Source organism: Glycine soja, chromosome 19 (assembly GCF_004193775.1).
Source record: "Glycine soja cultivar W05 chromosome 19, ASM419377v2, whole genome shotgun sequence".
NCBI lineage: Eukaryota > Viridiplantae > Streptophyta > Magnoliopsida > Fabales > Fabaceae > Glycine > Glycine soja.
In genome coordinates this window covers 35,524,308-35,539,082 of record NC_041020.1, presented here as the reverse complement: position 1 = coordinate 35,539,082, position 14,775 = coordinate 35,524,308, and the positions used below count along the sequence as shown (strand labels likewise).

General features: G+C 31.3%; 2 long non-coding RNA genes across 3 annotated transcripts; one reads left to right on the top strand and one right to left on the bottom strand.

Annotated features, from left to right (window-relative positions):
- Nucleotides 1–589: 589 nt before the first annotated feature.
- LOC114398273 lies at nt 590–2,977 on the bottom strand. Of its 2 annotated transcripts, none has more exons than XR_003663564.1 (3): nt 2,711–2,977; nt 2,197–2,436; nt 590–919 (listed from the first exon to the last, which is right to left on the bottom strand). It is a non-coding gene; the product is annotated as an uncharacterized LOC114398273 (long non-coding RNA). The 2 variants fall into 2 exon arrangements; XR_003663563.1 differs by having other exon boundaries at nt 2,379–2,436; nt 2,711–2,974.
- Nucleotides 2,978–6,460: 3,483 nt separating this feature from the next.
- On the top strand, nt 6,461–7,425 carry LOC114398387. The gene is made up of 3 exons (XR_003663592.1): nt 6,461–6,589; nt 6,741–7,027; nt 7,133–7,425. It is a non-coding gene; the product is annotated as an uncharacterized LOC114398387 (long non-coding RNA).
- Nucleotides 7,426–14,775: the final 7,350 nt, after the last annotated feature.

Genomic DNA, 14,775 nt, shown 5'->3' with positions numbered 1-14,775 from the left:
AAATAAGATTATATAACTAAAAAATATAAATGATAAAATACTAATAATGCAATATCAATAATACAATATGTAAATTAATAATATAAATAGAATGTAAATAAATTAATTGTCACTTAATTTACAAGGAAGAAAGGTGGCTTAGTTGTTTAGTTTGGTTCTTACAATGTTGACTACTTGACTAAAATGTGGATTAGTGACAATTTTAAAATATGAAAGTAAAATATATAAGTATTAGTGACAAGTCTTTTGTTACAAATATTTTTTTGTCACTAATAATAAAATTACAATGACAACTCACTACTAAAAAAATGATTTTTTAAGACACTTTTTAAGGCGATTATCATAAAACCGTCTTAGAATCTCAACAGTGGCAATTTTATAAATAACAAGAAATGAACTACGACAACTTTATCAAAAACGTCTTAAACATAGAGTGTTCAAAGACGGTCTTTCAATACCCATTTTTAAAATTAGTGTCTACACCCCCTTTTTATTTCTGCCCTAGCTAGCCTCACTCAAAATATCACCTTCTGTTGTTTTCATTTTGTCTTCGTCTTCCACGACTCCAGAGCCTTTCCTCACCACTCCACTTTCTTTCTTTCTTTCTTTCTCAGCGCGTAAACCATGGCTTTGTTGGTGGAGAAAACCACACAAGTGGTCTCGAGTACAAGGTCAATGACCTTTCCTAGGCCGAGGTCCGTCGGTGCTCCTGCAACATCTTCTCCACCTAGGACCACGCCGTCGCCGCTACTGCTTGTGACAGTGCCGTCATCTTTGCCTGAAAGAGGGAGACCCTCCAAGAGTACTGGTGGTGCACCGAGTGTGCCCTCGACTGGGCCTCGACAAAGGACCCAACCTCATCGTCGATGACGGTGGTGACGCTACCCTCCTCATTCACGAAAGCGTCAAGGCCGATGAGCTTTATGAGAAGGTTTTAGACACATCAAAAGAATAAAGGTTTAAGACACATCCAAAGAATCATGAACATGACTTGAAAAATCAGAAGGTAATTCCTTGATTTAGAGATTTATGTTTGCAGTCCATATTTAACATTCACATTTGATGGATATATTTGAGATAAAAATCTGTTTTTTTTTTTAGATTTATTCCTTTTTCTTAAAAAAAAATGTTTCTCTTATCTTAATTTTTTTTTTATTTTCGCATCTCTTGAGTGTATAATTTCTTATGAATAGTTTATTGTAAAGATTTGATGCATTAACACCATTATTCTTTCACCATTACTCTTTTACACATGTCTTTTTTTTATTTGTTTTTTCTCTTCTTCGGATCTGAAAACATCCCACAAAAATTGAAAAATGCTTTTTTTTTTTCCAAACCATGACATACTGGAATAAAGTCTAATTAGAAGTAATTCTTTTTTGTCACTATTATAAATAATATTAGTGAGAAAAAAATTTAGACAAATATTCATCATGTGAACCCACAAAACCACACTTATTGAGTATAATAATCATCTTTAAAATCACATTTAGTAGAACTTTCTATTGGATGATAATATAAAAATATTTTTAATGAAAATTAAATTCTTTTCTTGTCTCTTTCTAAATTATGAAAGTATTGAATTTATTGTGACACTATTCCTTAATTCGAAATTTAATTACACTTAAATTTTTTTTTATTCATTTTCAAAGATGTGTTATGCAAAAATCAAATTCATGCTATTCTTTACAAACTAAGAAAAATAAGTATGTGGTTGTGCCCATTGAGCCATACACACTTATTGAATATATAATTATCTTTAAAATCATTTTTATTAAGACTTTTTATTTGTTGATAGTATATATATATATATATATATATATATATATATTGAAAATTAAATTCTTTTTTTTATCTCTTACTAAACTATAAAAATATATGTAAGAAGTTATTTTTCATCCTTTTCACTATAGCCATACTTTTTTTATAATAGTTTTTCCCTTCAAAATAAGGAGAATGTTATTTTTTTGGTAATAGGAGAATGTTATTTAATATTTAAAGAAAATTAAAAAGTTTAATTAAATTATCCTTTTAGTTTAATCATATTTCATATTTTTGAAAAGGCACTAAAAAAATTTGTTTAACAAATGTGATATTTAACCCTAGTCATCCAGTATAAAAAAACCAAAAACTCTAGTCATATATTTCAACAAAAATATTGATTATTTTGACTGAAATCGTTAAGTGGATTCTTACATAAACAATGTAATAGTGTTCCCGCTGAGGTATGTAAGCATGGGAATCGAAGTTTCATGTTAAACGTACGCCAATAGAATGACGGTGAGGTTTGCTATCTATTATTGGTGTGCTAAGTGACACTGAGATCGCACTGAAAAGTAACATTTGTTTTATGAATCTAGAAAAAAAATTAGACATACCTCATGTTAACATGATATCACAAACACTAGCGGGTGTCACGTGAAATTATTACATGACCTAGTGTTAAACACATAAATAGTTAACAATTGTGACATAACAATACAGAAAAAAACAATGATTTAAACTTTTTGAGAGATAGAAATCAAAGAAAAAAAATTATAAAGACAAAAAATGAAACTCATTTTAGAAAAAATAAAAACATATTCAAACTATTAAACATTATTCTTTTGTCTCCACAGAGAGCAAAAGGCTTAACTAAGCAGATTTCCTTAGTTAAATAAGTAGATTTGAATTAGGATGAGAACAGGAAGCCATGAAACAAGCATTATACATATAACATAAGATGCCGAACAAGATGCATTAACACAGTGTTGCTGCTGGAATTTCAGTTTCAGGGGGTACTTGAATCTTGCTTGGGTGACTTGGAAGAAGGACAGTACCAGGACCAATGTCCTCGTTGGTTACAAACGTAGCAGGTATCTTGTTTCATTCGTTTCACAAGGTAATGGGAGCAGTTTGTGGGAATATCAACTTCAGATGTTGAAGGAGAAGCCCTGAGCCATGTTTACGTCTGGTTTGCACAATTCTTTCTTGCTTATATAGGGTGAGTGGTAGGGTGCGTGGTACAAAGAGATAAAAATAAAGAATTTTAAAAATTAAATCTTTAAGATATTGATTAAGAAATTAAAAATAAAAAATATTTATTATGAAAATGATAGAAAAATTAAAAAAAATTATAGACAACATAATTTTATATATTCTAATAAAAATATTTTTTTAATTCTTTAATCAATATCATTATTTTATGGGCACCGGTTAGAATTTGAAAAAAATGAGTTATTAACATGGAGAGTTCAGTTACGTAAGTTCGGTGATCCCAAGAGCCAAATCCAGTAATCGGTGCAGTTATGTAGAAGAGAGAAAATAATAATAATAAAAAGAATTCTCTCTCTCTTACGTGATTTGTGTTTCACCAGCCCAAGCGACTCTATGCATCTCTGCAGGTTTTAGACCCTTGGATGTGTATAGAAGGTTCATATTATAAAACTTATAGAAGATACTCCTTCATTTTCTTTTCTTTTATAAGATAAAAATTAAAAGTGGTGAATGTTTCTCATATTTAATTATATTAATTATTTTAAAATAAAATACTCCTAATTAAATGACAAAAGAGGTTATATTGAGAATCATAAGAGAGAAAAATATTAATAATAATGTCATTTTTAAAAAGAATAAAAAATAAAAAGAGATTCATGTTTTATGGAACACTTCGAGAAAATTAGAGAGAGAAGAAAGAAAAGTATAAAGTATATCTATGATAGGTAATATGATTTAATAAGAAGAAAGAGATGGAGAAAAAAAAAGGGTGTTCAAATGTTATTACTCTTTTAAAATAAAATGTAAATTTAGGATAAATTTATCAAACCAAATTAACTATTAAGATTATATTTAGTAAAATTAGCTTATAAACTTAATTAAAAGCTTATAAGTTATAAGTTAAGAGTCGAAAAGTTAGAAGCCAAGTAAAAAGCTTGTAAATTAATTTATTTAGTTGAAATTTTGTAACACTAATTGAAAAATATCAAATGAGGTAAAATGAAATACTTAATATTTTTTATATTTGAATTTATTTTTAATAACTTATATTGTTAAAAAGTAGGATAATAATTTTTTAATTTTGTATTATAAGAAAATGGTAAAGATTTGGTGATTTTACTTATTGTTTAAACTCATTTTTTTTCATTTTTAAAAAAAGTAAAATAAAATAAAATAAATTTTATTAGAATTATATTGTTTAAAATATTTGTTTACATTTAAATACTTTATTAATAATATTATTTTAAAACAAAAAATAAAAAGTGTTTTTCTTTATAATTTTCTTTAACATTTATTTTTCTATTTATACAAAAATAACTTGGATGTATATATCTTTCGCTTGCATGACCGCAAAACATGATACAAATAACATATTTTATTTAAAACTCATCATATATACTTGAAATTTCGTTTAAATTAGATTATATAATTAAAATAAAAATAATCCAGCAAATAATTGTAAAGTTGATATGATTCAAATAATTTTTAATATTAAGAAATAGTGTGACAATGACAATTCACAAACAAAATAAGTCTGTGTATCAAAATAGTTTTTATGCTAATCAAATGACCTTATAAGCTTCTGAAATGCTTTACCAAATATAGTCAAAATAACTATTTTTTGTAATCTTAATAAATTAGGTAATTATGTTTTATAAATAAGAATAAAAATAATACAGATTATCGAATATTAGACATGGTAATGGAGTGAGATGGGTACGGGTATTGTCTCCCCAATCCCTTATCCCGACTCTCCAACATATCCTCATAACCGTACCCGATACCTGACGGGTTTAAGTTTATTGTCCCTCCGTCGGGTATCGGGTATCCTCGACCCCGTCCCATACACCATTCAAATTAGAAATATATTTTTTTTGTAAAAAAAATATTAAAAATTTGATTTTAGAAAAAATAAATTGATTGTTAAATATTTATTTTTAATTACTTATATATCAATAAATTTATTATAGCGCATGTGTCTACAAAAATAGTTAAGAAAATAATATTAAATTATGTAAAAAATTTAAAATAAAATTAACTAGCAATAAAAATTCTATGCCTTTTGATTAAATTATGCAAAAATTCTAAAGATTTTAAGTGGCGGGGCGAGTTCAGTTTCGAGGTTGAGACAAGTCTAATAATCCCATACCCGTACTTGACTTTTGGTTATCGGGGAAAACCCTAACCCGAATCCATACCCAGTCAACTCGGGTATTATCCGTCAAAGTCGGGACGAATTCGGACGGGTACTCACGGTTACGGGTTTTCTTGCCATGTCTACCGAATATGTTTTACTCTGAAAATTGGAAAAGAGATAAGAAACTTGTTACCAAGTTTTTTTTTCTTAATTACACTTTTTACCTCCAATTTTTTTATATTTTGTCAAATTTCACTTCCAACAATTAAATTTGGCGCATTTTGCTCTTATTTTTTTAAAAATATTTACAAATTTTATCTTCCGTCATTGAGCTAACGTGTCATACTAAAATAATTGCTCGTTTTATCCTCAACTTATTTTTTGGCAAATTTTACTTCTAAATTTTTCACTTTTAGACAATTTTTTTTCTCCAACTTTTTACTTTTTTGCGAATTTGAATCCCAATTTTTACTTTGATGCCAATATATCACGTCAGCTCAATAAGAAAAGGTAAAATTTGTAAATATTTTAAAAGTTAAAGATAAAATATGTCAAATTAATTTATTGAAAGCAAAATTTGTGAAAAATAAAAAATAAAGGATAAAATATGTAATTAATTTTTTTTAATACGCGTTAGTACAAGTTTCAAAAGAATGAAATCATTGTCATTAAAAAAATGAAATGATTAAAGAATTAATTAGATGTACTCCATCCAAATTAAGTTTTACTACAAAATAACTAATAAATATCTTGTAAATTGGACTGGTATTTTTATAAAATTATAAAAAATAAATTTAAATAATAATTAAATGTTTATTTTAATTGGTATAAAACTATTTTTATAGCAATAAAAAGATATTAAAAATGTAAAACATACATATAATTGTATTTTTTATTACTGAAATCTCAAAAAATGATATGATTATATTTGTTTTTAACTTTTTTAGAATAAAAAGGAAGGAGAGGGACACAAAATGAACTATATCCTAACTATGTTGATACCTCATTACCCAAACGCTGCCTAAAATTCAACAAATCTTTTAGTTTTAATGATAATTGTGAACACCATACTTTGTCCATCCAATCCTTTTATGTCTCATTGATTTATTTATTTTCCATTATTATTCTTTTTAACAATATTTTTATCATTTGATTTCTTTGTGAAATACAATATTATTTCCAAAGTAATTATTTTTATCATTTAATCATGGTGGGTTTAAGAATTTGGGCAACTTGTGTCACTTAACACAGTATTTTCCCTAGAATAATTACTTTGGAAAGCATCTCAAAATATAAAAGATTTTAGGATTAATTACATGGACCAAGCTGCCAATGTTACAAGCAAAAGCCTACCGATAACACTTAGATGAAGTTTCATAATATACATTTATGTGTTGTTCTTTAATTAAAATTGGAGTTTGCCTCGGTAACTAGTGTTAATCTTTATGGCAAAGCTTTGTTACACAAATTTCCAAGGTAAAACTTCAATTCTTATTGAAGAATCGTACTAAAAGCACCTTATAAGGAACCAAGTCTAAGTTTTGTTCAACAGTTAATTTTCTATTCAAATTCAACCTTCTCTAATGTTTTTAACTGCAATTTGCTTTGCTTGTCTTTCTTCACTTAGGTTTCCTTGCCACTTCTGTTGGTTCAACTCTTTTCTTCAATGCAATATCAGTCTTCAATATTCTTCTTTTCTGATCACCAAGACGAGTCTCTATCTTCAAGGTCTCCAACTCACAACATTTTAACTGTTTTTGCTATAAATCAAGCATGGTCTTGAGAATATTGACCTGTTCACAAAGCAATTGTTTATGCTGGTTTGATGCTTCAAGCAAAGCTTCGGTCTTGACATACTTGTCTGGGAGTTGAGCAAATATCATTTTCTCCTCCTCAAAGAATATATTCTCCATAGTAAGGGAATTTTCCAAGACCACTTCTCTATGCCTTTGTGCCTTTGACATTATTGATTTTCTCTAACAAACCTGTGATTTACTGGGACTAGCTATTGGATTATAGGACGGGAAAACGCCTAAGCATGGGAGACAGAATCAATCAATCTAAATGAAGCTAATCAAAGTGGACACAAACACATAAAATTCACGAAATCATACTCACAGCAGAAAAATGGCTTAGGTGTGGGGAGTTTCAAACTTTGTGTTGGACAGAAGAAAAGAAGACGGCCAAGCCAACCTATTGGACAAGAACCTGCAATAAGATCAAGAGAATTCACACACAACTTCTTCGTCAGATTCAGTTTTCAAAGTCTATATGCTTAAACTACTGTCAATTTATTTCGGTGATCGAGAAAAGAAGGCATTATATATATATATATATATATATATATATATATATATAACTTTAACACAAACAAATTTCTTAGATTCAACTTATTAAATTGATTATAACTTAAGATGAATTTAACATTGAGTTGATGCAGATGAACGAGAAAGACACAAAGCAAGCCTATAAGATGTCTTTCCTATACCCTATATACTATTATGATTGTGGTCCATAGCTAAAAAAAGTAGAACCGTTACTTTGATCCATACTAAAACGGTTTGTTTTATAATTAAGGAAAAATGATTGCAAGGACATGTGGACTATGGTTGAATTTGTAAAGAACCAAGGAAAAGTAATAATAATAATTATGTGACTTTGCTCCAAAGGTGGTAGCCGTTGGGAATTTTAATAAACCTTATAAAATAACAAATGAGTACCAAAATACATTACGTCAGATTATCAAGAGGTTTTAAGGAATATCTAAATCCATAAAGCTTGATCAACACGCAGCGGAATCTTACAGTGGTCACGAACAATTGGTTTAATGACCTTCCTCAACCAAATCATTTTCTTCCTTATGGGACCTTCGCTTTCTCTTCAGATGGAGAGAGAAGAAACTGTTTCTTGATTTTTGTGTCTTGAGAACCATAACCATGCCTTATGTTTTAACTTATTAGGATTCCCATTATCCCCTAATGGGCCAAACTGGCTTCTTCTCATTAAGCCTATATCAATTTTCTATTGACAGTCTAATGGGCTCATTGAATTAAATCACTTTATATTGAACCCATTTAAATGTAAATAACTAATATAAATGTTATAATATAATATGTAGCCAATATTAATTAATTAATAATTATAAAATTCCTAACAATCTTTCACTTGGGCTTCATATTAACCTTAGACATTTATATCACAAAATTCTTTAGGCGTGCAACCATATGTTATTTACTTTTAGACTCCTTTTATACAATCTAGTCCATCTCATATAGCAACAGGAAACCATTGCAATTTTCATCACAATTTAGTGTGACTAAGCCACAATGATACCACTGTTACTCATACTCGACGACAAAGATCAAATATGAATAAGCGGCATGGAAATTACATACAATGTGATCTTAATCATGTTTATTTCCAACTAGTCCAAACTTTATTATTCTTTATAGAAATCATTCCAAAGTGCGCAATACAAATATTGCACACAAAACAAGCTCAGAATAGAATGATAAACATAAACTTTATTTCTACAGAAAATCAAAATAATACAAATATTTGGAAAACATAAGATATAAAACATAAATGAGACTCTCACTAAACTAAAGTACTGTTAGGAACTACACCCATATGAGTAGTGTGCTCATGAAAAACTCTAAGTACCAAACCTTTAGTAAGTGGGTCAGCTAGCATGGAATCAGTCCCTATATGTTCTATGGAAATCTACCTATTCTGAACTCTTTCCTTTACAACCAGAAACTTGATGTCAATGAATTTTGACTTGGTTGTACTCCTATTGTTGTTGGAGTAAAGAACTACAGAGTTATTGCCACAATAAATTTTCAATGGTCTTTCAATGCCATCGACACACGCAAACTAGTGACAAAGTTTCGCAGCCATATCCCGTGATTAGATGCCTCAAAACAAGCAATAAATTCCGCAACCATGGTTGAAGAAGCTACAAGAGTCTGTTTAGTAGACTTCCAAGAGATAGCTCCTCCAGTCAACATATATATGTATCCAAAAGTGGAGCATTTGTTGTCTTGACATTTAGCAAAATTAGAGTCTGAGTACCCGATGATCTCCAAATTGTCAGACTTCTGATAAGTGAGCATGTAGCCTTTTGTTCTCTTCAAGTAACGCATTACACGTTTCACTGCCTTCTAATGTTGCAATCCAGGATTACTCAAGTATCTGCCCAAAACTCCTACGACAAATGCTATGTCGGAATGAGTACAAACTTGAGCATACATCAGACTTCCTACTGCTAACGCATAGGGAATCTTCTACATCTTAGTTCTTTCAAGGCCATTATTGGGGCATTGTTTGAGACTGAATTTATCTCCTTTAGCTATTGGGGTATCTCTTGGTTTACTATCTTACATGCTGAATCTATCAAGTACTTTATCGATATAGCTCTCTTGTGACAACCTTAGGATACCTTAAGAGTGATCTTGTAGTATCTTAATACCTAACACAAAAGAAGCTTCCCCAAGATATTTCATTTCTAAATTTTTCGCTAGAAATCTCTTGGTCTCCTGTAAGAAGCCTATATCTCTGCTAGCAAGCAATATATCATCGACATATAATACCAAGAATATGTATTTACTCCCACTGAACTTATGATATACACAATCATCAACTACATTTGCCTCGAAACCATATGAGGTAATGACTTGATGGAACTTGTAATACCATTGACGAGAAGCCTGTTTAAGGCCATAGATGGATTTTTTTAGTTTGCATACCATGGACTTTGAGTCACCTAACACAAAGTTTTCTGGTTGCACCATATAAATCGTTTCTTCAATGTCACCATTTAGAAACGTAGTCTTGACATCCATCTGATGTAGCTCTAAGTCGAAATGAGCTACTAGTGCCATTATAGTTCTAAAAGAATCCTTTGAAGATACTGGAGAAAAGGTTTCTTTATAGTCAATGCCTTCCTTCTGAGTAAAGCCTTTAGCAACTAGACGAGCCTTATATCTCTCGATATTACCCTTTGAATCCTTCTTGGTTTTAAATATCCATTTACAACCAGTAGGTTTCACACTTTCAAGCAATTTGACTAGATCCCAAACTTCATTGTCTTTCATAGACTTCATCTCATCCTTCATGGCGTCAATCCATTTTTGAGAGTTAGAACTGCGCATAGCTCGACAGAAGTTGATTGGATCATTGATGTGAATCTTATGGGGCGGAACATTTGACACAGGATTGTTGACAGAAAGGGACGCCACTTCTAGAGATGGAAGATAAGTCACGGTGACGCCACAAGGAATCAACCTTGATAAGTCAGAATTTGGTTCAACAGGAACCCTGAGAGAAGCTTTCTCACGTATTTGAAAAGAATGCCAAAAGTCCCTTCATTCATTTTGATGAAAATACATATAGTTCACCAAACCCTAAAAACGAAATAAATTGGTACAGCTGAAAAGGCATAGGTTTCAGCCACAACCACCAATTTATTTATTTAATTGCAATAATTAAATAATAAAATAAAAATAAAATTATGGAAACATGGGTCTTCAATCATCATCAATGGCAACTATACAAATGACCAGCCTTGTCTCTATGACATATTGGGCCTGTTTAAGTCTGCCTTTGGTCATGGGCCCTTCAAGTGCTTCAAGGTTCTTGCCCTTAGTTGCGTCCTCATCACTGTGTTGGGCCTTTTTAAGTATTCCTCTGGTCATGGGCCCTTCAAGTGCTTCATGGTCCTTGCCCTTAGTTGTGTCCTCATCAGTCATCCTCTGTTAAACCAACACCATCCTCATGTTCTTGGAGAAATATAATATAATCATTTGAGATTACACTTCTCCTTTCTCTAATGGATCTCCTTAATGGCACTTCTTGAGGTTGTTGAGGTTTCTCTAAAGGTATTTGAGGGAGAACCTCATTGTTGTCTTGTTCTAGAACAATGTCAATAGTTTGAGCATTGTCTTCTATTACTGGAGTTATGTCTTGAACAATAATAGGTACGAGGACTTGATCACTGTAAATAATAGGTTCTTCCTCAAAGACAACATTCCTTATGTTCTCTTCCTTCTCAAACTCAACTTCCTTAAGAAATCTCGCATTTCCCGTCTCAAAAAAGGATCTTAAGGTGGGATTGTAAAATTTATAGCCTCGAGAGCGTTCAACATGACCAACAAAATAACAGCTAATTGTTCTTGAGTCCAGCTTTCTTTCATGTGGCCTATAAGGCCGTGCCTCAGCCGAACAACCCCAAATGTGCAAATGTTTAATGTTTGGCCTTTTACGAGTCCAAAGTTCATAAGGGGTTCTGTTAACTACTTTACTTTGCACCCTATTAAGGATGTAAACTACGGTCTTTAAGGCTTCTCCCCAAAGTGACTCTGGCAAAGAAGAATGAGTAATCATACTTCTCACCATATCCTTAAGAGTTCGGTTTCTTCGTTCTGCTACACCATTCATGCTAAGTTTGCCTGACATAGTGTATTGCGGAATAATTCCACACTTTTTGAGGAAAAACGCAAAAGGTCTAGACGTTGTTCTCCTGATCCATCATATCTACCATAGTACTCACCACCACGGTCAGATTTGACAACCTTAATTTTCTTTCCAAGTTGAAGTTCAACCTCATCCTTGAAAGTCTTAAAAACGTCTAGGGATGGGGACTTCTCATGTATCAAATATAGTTAACCGTATCTAGAGTAGTCATCTATGAACGTAATGAAATATTATTATCCATTACAAGAAGTTGTAGGAAAAGGACCACAAATGTCTGTGTGCACTAGTTCTAATACGTCTTTAGCTCTTTCGACACCTAATTTCCTTATGTTTGTTCGTTTTCCATTTATGCATTCAACACAGTCCTCAAAGTCCGATAAATCCAAAGGGTCAAGAATTTCATCCAACACAAGTCTCTGAATTCTCTGTTTAGAATATGGCCTAAACGCTTATGCCATAAGGTGGCTGAATTCTCATTCAGCTTTCATTTTGTACCACGTGAACTTATTTGCAGTATTTCATTATAGGAACTAACTACATCAAGCATGTAAAGATTATCAATTAAAGAACCAGAACCAACCATATTTTAATTTTGATAGAGACTAACCTTATTATTTCCAAATGAACAAGAAAATCCAAATTTGTCCAAAATAGAAATAGAAATCAAATTCCGTCTAAAAGACGGTACAACAAAAGTCTCAAATAAATCCAAATAAAATCCAGTTTTTAATTGTAATCTAAAAGTTCCAATAGCTTCCACTGCAACCTTCTTGCCATCACCCACAAAGATGAACCTTTCGTCATCACTTGGCGATCGGCTCCACAGGCAATCCTGCATAGTCATACTCATGTGAGTAGTAGCACTAGAATCTACCCACCAAGTATCTTTAGGTACAAAAGCCAAATTAACTTTAGAACAAATTAGAATAAGAAATTTACCTTTCTTCATATGCCATGCGACATACTTAGGACACTCTTTCTTCATGTGTCCCGACTTCCTGCAGAAGTAACAGGTAAATTCCTCATCCTTCTTTTGTTTCTTTTGCTGAGAAGTCCCTTCCGCAGCACCCTTAGTCTTCTTCCCTTTCTTATTCTGAGAGGTCGAAGTCAAGTAAGCACTTTCAGTCCTATCTCTCTGTAGCCTCTCTTCCTCTTGCACAAAGTGAGATATAAGCTCATTGAGGGACCATTTGTCCTTCTGAGCTCACTTTGAATTGCCCAAAGTGTACAAGAAGCGAGATCAAAACCAAGTGCACGAGCAGGTCTTCACCAAACTCTAACTTAAGTGACTTGAGTTTTGATGTGAGATTGGACATCTCCATAATGTACTCCCTTATGTTCCATTTGCCTTTATACTTCATGGAGATGAGCTTAGCCAAAAGGTTACTCATCTCTGTTTTTTTTTTCATTTTTGGCAAAGTATTGCTCAATTTCCTCAAGGAATTTCTTTGCACTTTGACCCTAAAAAATAGAGCCTAGAAACACCTCTGGAATAGAGCGCTTCATGATCATAAGGCACATTCGGTTGGACCGATCCCACTTCTCAATTTTTACCTCATTAGAGGTTTTTGGAGTGGAAATGGGTCGTTCCGTCCTCAATGCCAAGTCCAAATCCATACAACCAAGAACAATTTCTACCATGGTTATCAAACTCTTGAGTTAACTCACTAACTCTTACGAGTTTACGAGTCCACTTGTCCTCTGCGAGTTGACTCTTGAGTAAACTCTTTTTAGTAGACTTTGGGTAAACTCTATAAACTCTAAGTATAGTCGGTAGACTCGAGTTTACCACTGAGTCAACGAGTTAGCAAGTTAAAAAAATTAGACCAAAATGTAACTAAGTTTTTATTGTTTTCTGTCTATTTAGTATTCAACATACCTTCATTTAGTGTGTTTTTCTCAAATACAAAATTCTCACCTTTAATAATATCAAATCCTTGTTCTCTAATAACATCAAACCCTCAATGAGAATAATCTACCACTAATATAACCTCTACAAGTTATTGTTTAGTGGTGATGTATTATTACTAGACTTGGTTATTTAAATATTTTGAATTTTATGATTTACTGTTTTACTTTATTATATTGTTGAAATGTTTAATTAGTACGTTATTTATAGATATTTTGTTATTATTTTTATATGAAGTAGACTCTTACGAGTCTACGAGTTGAGTCTATGAGTCGAGTCTATGGAACTCTCACGAGTCTGCGCAAACTTTCGAGTTTGATAACCTTGATTTCTACGACTTCCTTCCAGACCTTAAAATTTGTCCCATTCAACATTGGGATAGAATTCACTTGGGCAGTAACATTTGCAGCACTAAAATATTAACTAAAGAGAAAAATAAACTAATAACATGTTCAAAAATAATCAAGCAAGTCATATAAAGTACATATATAACAAGACATGTAAATATTTCCCATAACAGATCCATCACAAGATATCCAACACAACATTAATTCTAGTCTTTGGAGAGAGAAATTAATTTGTAATTGGTACTCTCAATGCAATGATCAAATATTGACAATTATTTTTGTCAAATAATAGCCTTTCTTTAGACCGACTATTATTCACATGAAAAAATAACTTTATAATTGTCACATATTTATCATCGCAGGTATGTTATTATTTAGCCAAATTGTGCCGAGCATAATTCACATAAATAATTTCATACTAACATCCATGCAATTTAATTAAATCAATTTACAAAATAGAGGTTACTTTGACAACATAATGGTTCAATCAATTTAATTAAAATTACCGGACACGCAAATAAATGGAAGAGATCCGTAATGGTTAAATTTGCACCCAATTATGATAGCAGTAAATATTTGAAAAATAACATCATGGTAAACTAATTACGCATCCGAAACGAACATACCACGATACTATCACAAATTTATACTAACCATGTGAATATCATAAACTATCAGCCTATCACCAATTCATAAAGGAAAACCAGTTGACAAAAGAAAACAATAAATTATTCATATAAGACAAAAGACCATTGCCTTATTACTAATTCATAATATATATATATATATATATATATATATATATATATATATATATATATATATATATATATATATATATATATGTTTGTGTGTGTGTGTGTGTGTGAAATTGTGCCACGTACAAAATATCATGATAATGACATACATATAGATTCACAAATCGCACACAG